This window comes from Thunnus maccoyii, chromosome 13 (assembly GCF_910596095.1).
Source record: "Thunnus maccoyii chromosome 13, fThuMac1.1, whole genome shotgun sequence".
In the NCBI taxonomy this organism is placed as follows: Eukaryota; Metazoa; Chordata; class Actinopteri; order Scombriformes; family Scombridae; genus Thunnus; species Thunnus maccoyii.
In genome coordinates, this window is record NC_056545.1 from 27,766,022 (window position 1) to 27,773,970 (window position 7,949).

Below are 7,949 nucleotides of genomic sequence, written 5' to 3' on the forward strand. Positions count from 1 at the left end.
AGACTTGTCAGCAGAGGAGACCCTGCAGAACATGCAAATGCATTGTTCACTGCCTGATTAAAGTATATATCTGCTGGGTGGAAACTTTGATACAATTATAGATATGTGTATGTATTGAAAACAGAACAGTTGAAAACAGTTTCTGAAATTGTCTGAGAGTTCTGCAGTAAAGACGCAGAAGCAGCACCATGATGCAAATGATGGCACAGAGGCTATATTTTTGTTGATTAACTGTGTTTATACTAAGCCATATATTTTTATTGAGACGTTATTTAATCCAAATTCAATATCGTCATCTTTCTAAAATAATGGCCCAAGTCATTTTTTGACAAAAATGATTTTTTTTGCCTAAATCATCTCCTCATGATGGTAAAATCGCCTACATCCTCAGTTGAACAGATCATGTGATTCTACCCCTGTAATATAATGGCCTATGTCAAGAGTGTGTCTAAATCCTCATATTGCATAGTTATTTAGTCTTTTTAATCAGTCTTTTTAGTCAGCATTTTAGTCAGCAAAATAGCTCAGTCCATGAAGCTAGTATTTAGCAGTGAAAAGTGGAAAGGCTGTGGCTGTTACAAGTGATAGGCTTTCTGTTAACTCTTTTCTACATTTTAAACAATATTTCAGCTACAGTTTTTGTCTCATTTTTTTCCACATTACCTGATCTAATTAAGAAAGATTTAAATACTGTATTGTAATCTAACAGCTAGAAATTATGTGTATAACTAAAAAATTACAAAGGATCCTCTTTACTTTTGTGTTTTTGTTTAATGAAAATCTCACTTGAACATAATGTTAGTAATCATAACATAATTTGACTGGTATTATAGTATGCCTGTTGTGTAGTGTCTAGAGGCAGCTTGTGCACCCCTAGGGGTGCATGCACACCATGATGATTTTTTTGTGTGTTTTGATGTGTTTTGATGTGTTTTCTGAGAAATCTGAAAAAATTACTTGGGCCATTATTTTAGGAAGGTGACGATATTCAAAAAGGACCAGATTAAACTTCCTTTGTTCTCCAACATCTGTAAATGTTTTATAATTAAATCCTCCTTAAATTTCATTCTTACATGACTGTTCTCTGATCAGTGGCCTATTTTTGAAACATGATGAAATAATCACTTCTAACCAACAAACCCTTGTTTGTACATATATAGCAATAAACATGCAAGTGTTTGAAATAGTCACCATGACGAACATTTCATATATGTATATTGTTAGCCAGTCTTACGGCCAAAATACACTGGGCACAGATGCGGCATGACATGTCTGTCACAGCATGGCTGCAGCAGAGTGTGTCCATTATAATCAACTGAAGTTGCAACCATGGAAGCTGCATGCACCTGTGGGCTCATCTCTATTTTTGCGTGGCTGTTTTTTTTCTCCACACGTGGATACATGGCCCTCCAACCAGTAAAACCTTCATAAAACTGTCTAAAAACAAGTACAAACTGTTCAAAAATGATTAAAATAAATACCAAATAAAAATTAATATAGCCTGCGCTTCCAAACTCTGCATAACCAACTGCATTATCACTTGGCAAAACTCAATATACATGCAGTGATGGAGATGAGTCTGTGCCGGGTGTATTTCAGCTGTAGAAATATCCTTTTTAATTGATTAAATTTTTAGATTTTTTTTGCACTGCATGTTCACTTACACATGCATGAATATTGAAATTGTAGGCTGCTAAACTTTAACCTTTTACAACCCATTTTAGCATATTTATTTCACCCATAAACTGTAAATGGAGTATGGTATTTCCTTGTCATCAAGCTGGACTGGATACAGCACGGTCCTCTAAATTGTCTCAGTCTCCTTTTCTTCTATGTCATAAAAGTAATATAAGGAATAGATATGGAAATCATATATAGGCAAAAAAATCTTTTTTTTTTCGGTTATCCTCCTGATTATTTTACTCTCCAGGACTCTAAAATGTTCAAATAACACTAAAGAATTGGTGGTTAGAAGTGGAAGACTTATACAGTAGGAGAGGAATGGTCACACTGAAGATGTTGCTTCAGTTTCAGTGGTCACAATCCAAAAAGGTTTTGGAGTCACTGTTGTAGGACACTGTATATCCTTAAATATACTCTAATATACCTCTGTAGCTCAGATTCAGTCTGACCAGTGAGCATGGATTGTGTCTTGCTGAGCCAACTGAACTCAAACGATCTTTACTTGGAGAGAAAACACATTTAGCTGGACTTGTTGGCCAGGATGCACCAGCAGGGACCAGACTCACCCTGCTTGAGCTGTAATATCAGATACAAGCCAGCGATGGCATCTGTCACCGTGGATCAATTAGACGATAAAATGATGTTCGCAGTGCTGTGGCAGAGTTGCACATTATCAGCCCTGGCTAATTAGTGGTTTAATTAAATTCATGATTGGATTTAATGTGACCCTTTTTCAAGTAGCTGCCACAAGTCTGAGGAAAGATAAGGAGGATCATGGTTGTGTGAATGAATGGTTTAGCCTATACAAGTTGTAGTAGTCTTGAGGCTTGTGTTTGACCAATCAGCAATAAACGGTGCAAACTTCACTACAGATCTAGGAACCCCCTGGCAAAATTCAGAGTCATGAATTTCCTTGGTTCCTGAAAAGTTCCTGCAGTGGAAAAGTCCCATCTTTCCCATAAACCCACCGTAACCCTAACCCTAAGCCTGCAACATCTGAAGATGACCCTGATGAGAAAGGTGAGACTGAACCAACCAGTAAAGTTGCGGGCCACAACACCTCAACAATGGGCTGAAAGACACTGAAATGCTCCAAAGCTGAGGGGAATTGCAGATTGGATTTGGATTTGTCACTACAAGTGACCCCTTTCACACACAAGTAGTCATGTGATCCATGGTTAATATCAAAATATAAATTATAGCAGCCTTGAAGAATAATACAGAATGATCTCTCTTGGCTCTCTAGCCTGCTATCAGCACAAACCAGACTGGTAAGTTTCAGAAAATGGATGGATGGAGGGACTTAAAAGTTCTGCAGACACTGTAAGCAGACTGTCACCCAGCTACCTCACTCTGTGCCTGAACAAATGATGGGAGAGATGCTTGGTAGAGTGCTGCTGTGTCAGCCAGATGTGCTCAGGATGTTTGTGAGTGTGTCTTGACAGGGAGGAAGACTCCACTCTCAGCCTGCCGTAAGAATCCTTCAACTCTGGGAAACCCAACACTTAATCCGATTACCTGCTCTGTTTATGTTTCCATATTGGAAATTACATTAGTGCTCTCTTCCATTTAGCTTCTTTTACATGTGATAAATGGCATGAGCTCCAAATGAGAGAGGATCAGTTTGCCTCTTCTTACATTTCATTTGTGCTACTAAGATTAAGACAACTAACATTGTTTGATGCTTTAGTTGGCTGTTAAGGTTTTTTATGAGGTGAAAGCAGTAGTAGCGTATTTTTGGCCTGTTTATCTCATTATTGTAATTTACAACATTGTAAACTGATCCAAGTTTTGAGCAAAGAAACAACTCTCTCATGGCTCTCCAAGTTCAGATAATCACCCAAGCAGCAGGCTGGCAGTGTCTGAAAGAGTTAATGAATAGTACTAATAAAATTAATGAATAGAGAGCTGTGGTAATGACTATTGATAAGCCATATATAGTGTGGCTTGTCGAGTCATGCTGGCTTTCAGGGCCCTTCCCTAAGCACTATTACCATTACATAAGGAATGTCTAGCAAATTAATCTCCCAAAGCTAGACTTCAATCATCAAATTGGCTCTGTACGGGGAGCTGGGATGGCACACATGCCTCCTGCTGGCATAAGACTCAGACTGGCAGAATATAATGGAAAGTAAAGTGCTGTATGTTGACCAGACAGGCTTAAATTGTGCAGTATTGGCTGCTGCTGCCAATTTTCTGCAAGTAAATGTAGCAATATCTCCTTCAAAATCAGTATCTCAGCTTGAGGCACTTCCTTTTCTTCTTTAATGCCGGATAAATAATCTTTATTTAATATATATTTTAATATATATTTCATAGTAATATTTTATGATTATATTCTTCATTTTATTCTTAAATTTTGAAATAATTAGAATTTTATTTTGCAGCAGTATTTGATTCATAAATCACACTGTGCTGCATTCATTTCTAGAAAATGTCAATGTGCACAACAAATACAGGAATATTAATTGAAGTTGCTATGGATGTGTGTCTAGTTTCCTGGGCTGCTTAAGGATTTGTCTCATGACAAATGACTTGACGATATGTTAACAATAGCCATACATCACTACATATTGTGCGCAGTTCCAGCAGAAATGAAATGTACAGAATGACTTACTTTGCCTGAAGTCAGCACTGATCAAAAAGAACAATAGAAATGTGATCCATTGTTTTCTGTGTATTGTTCGTCACAAACCATCAGCAATACTGTTTTGTGAAATCTACTGCATCATGTTGTGAGATTATACTGATTTATCATATTAGCGCTGCAAATGAGGCTGATTTAGACCTTACCTCATACAGTATGATGCAATGATGCATAAAAAAAATCCACTTTTGTGAAAGATGTTTCTTCAGAGGAGTAAACACTAAAAATAGCAGGTCTTGATGTAGCAGCTATTGTAATATAAATGCCTCAGCAACATTATAAGATCCAGAATGAAGCTGGATGACTGTCAGACTGATGGAGAGAAAGAGAGAGAGAGAGAGAGAGAGAGAGAGAGAGAGAGAGAGAATCACCACAAACACACACACAAAACATGTTTAATGTTTTCTGAAATGTTCTTGTTCTTTTTATTTATTCATTGATTTTATTTTATTTAATTAATTGTATTATCCTTGACACTTTGGCAATACTGTTCATCTGACATTCATGCCAATAAAGCTTATTGAATCGAATTGAATTGAATTGAGAGAGAGGGTGTACTTGCCAGGCATCTAGTAATGGATAACCCTGCAACTTAGCTTGCAAAGAGAGAACACGGCTGAGTGCTCACTTTGTCAGATTGCCAATATGTCTTCAGGGTCTCACAGTAGGTTTAGAGTTTAGAGGGAGTTTGCGGATTTGATCCCTGCAAAAGCCAATATGTTCGTTAACTGCTGTAGGTGTCCTGGCAAGGCACAGGGTACATTCCCACTCACTCACTTACACACCCACTGGATGAATTTAGTGCAGAGGAGAAGAGGTTATATTAAAAATGCATTTGTTTTCATTTATTGAAGAGAAAAAGAGAATTCACTCTTTGTTACTATAACTGTGGTAAAGAGCCACTCAAATAAACTTCTTGTCACTTCTGAAACTTTTCATTCAACGTTCAGAAAGTTTTAACTCTGGTTCCACTTGCAGAACAGCAACTTTGTGCTGTAATCTCCCTCTGTACTATAACACAATCTGACAGTTTTCTCAGCTAATGTATGGTCTTGTCTGTTTTTGGTACCATCATTTCATGAATGTCTCAAAATTAATGTGATAATGAATTTTCATGTTAAAATATGGGCACTATATGAGACCTTGCATTTTCAAGAAAAAGACAACAGTGAGTCATGTTCTCACTTCTGTTGCCTTTCTACAGGCCAGAGCCCTGACTCATTACAGTAGATCCCTGTCAGCCTCGCAGTGCCCTCTTGTTTACATCATTATTTCATATTTTTATGCTCTTTAAGCTCTTTTAATGACTGCTTCGAATGATGTGCTGCTCATGAAAACATGTCCAAGCAGTTTAAAGGAATCCTGTGATTGTCTTTGAATTTTGCCAGCAATAAAGACTCAACACACACAAACCTGTATCTGTGTTTATAATTGTGTTCAAGATGCAGCACAAAAAAATATTAGTCTGGTCTCAGACCTCTGAGATGCTGCCTACACCTTAGATTTTTCTCAGTGATTCACTGAAAGGAAAACTACTATTCAATCTGATTATCAGGCTAAATACACACTGTAGGGTGTGTTACAAAGGAACATATTCCCAGAAGCAAGTCAAATGAGTAGATTTTACAATGCAGCTCAATATACAGAGATACTATCTAAGACAAATCCCCATAATCATCTGCATTTAAAGGATATGGCTGGCGATTTTTAAAACTATTGACACAACATTAGTCTTCACAATGAAGGAACATGTCATCCAGTGCAATATTGTGGCACATTGATGTGTTTTTAATAGTTTTTGGACAACGATGGAGGTCTACAGCACAGAGGAATAAGATATATCAGGCTTTGGATGCACACACAATACTTACTTACATACACTAGATAAGCTCCAAACAGAGATTTGTTGACAATAAGAAAAGATATATATAGAAATATAGAAAATGTCCAGCCTTATCCTTTAATCATCCCGTAGAATAGGAACTAATTCTACTAAACCTGGCCTTTTTTGGTCAGCAAACAACCTTTTATGGACTGTCATGGACTGCATTTAAGGTGACATGGTGAACTTGTTAGCATACTGCAATAAAGTGCTAGCATTCATTTGGAGTCATGTTTTCTGTCCACCTCGTAACTTGGGCCCAATATTCACTTTCCTTTTTAGTCTCCACCAACCCCTGAGAAGAATATCTGGCTCATTAGCTTCTAAATCTCCACTATATTCACCAGCTGGTCACTAACTTCGTCTGTCTCCTGTTTGGTGCTGGGTGTAATGTAATAGGCTTTTGTGCCTTGTACGCACCAGTAGAACCAGTAGTGACATTGTACAGAAGCCAGGGGAACAGTGCTCGCAATGTGGTGGTCACTGGCTTTATGTTGTACATGGTACAAGTAAAGCTGAGTCCACAATGAAACTCAATCGTCCGGCCTCATTTATATAACACTGAGTACGCAGAGTAAAGTGGGGTTTTAAGAACTTTGTTGCTGGAAATAGCTGCCTGCCATGAGAGAGAAACAGTAAAGTTGCAGGCTGGAAAACCAAAACAATAAGCTGAAAGACAATAAAGCTCTGTTGAGCTAATGGGACACCTTTCACACTACATGTAGTCATGTAGTCAAGGAGACTAAGTCTACAGACATGCTAGCAGCTCTGTGAGGCTGTACTTGCTAAATCCTACCATCATCATGTTAAAATGCTCACAATGACAATGCTAACACGCTGATGTTGAGTAGGTATAATGTTAAAATGTTCACAATGTTAGTTTGCTGACACTCTTCCTCTGGGGAACTCTCCATCTGACAGTTTTTGAGATATTTCAGCCTGGAGCAACAGACCGACATTGCCATTTGTAGAGCCATGACACTAGCATGGCTAAAATATTCATTATAGCTGCTTTAAATATCCAGGTAACACACTTCAAAGAGTCAAAAAATGTCAGACTTCCTTAGTCCCTCTGAAATCCAACAGTGCCATGATTAATGAAGACATTAACAGTATATTCCCTTATGGCACTGAGACATTTATGCATATGTTTCTGCAACATACAACATCTGTAACTTGTTAAAGGCAGTGGAAGCTTTCCAAATTGACTGCATAAGGTCATGTGTCCGTCCAGTAATCCTGGATCTCTTCTTTGAAGCATAAACAGAAAGACCCAGAACATCTGCTTAAAATAGAATAATGCACTTCCACTAGATGGCAAGAAATCAGTCTTTTGTGTGCTTTTGACAAGCAATGAGCTCAAAGACTTACAACCAAAATAAACCAAAAATAATATTACACTAACTTTTCAGCTGTGGGTAATATCAAAATACACTGTATGCATTTCTTCTACACACTGCTGTGCTGCAGCCCCACTGCAAACTGAGATGTTAATTAAATTCACATCAAATATCATGATCAACATTCCAAGTTTATATTGGCTAATGAGTTAAGAGCTATAAAAAAAATAATGCTCCAATTAAATGTGTGAATGGAATACTAATCAGAGAATAATCTGAGGGGTTGTCTGTAACAACATGTATCATGAGAAAAACTGTGATAAATGAGCATAAATCATTTATTCACTTCTACAATAATGATGTGAGCTGCTAAGTACACTTTCTCTGTGCACTGCTC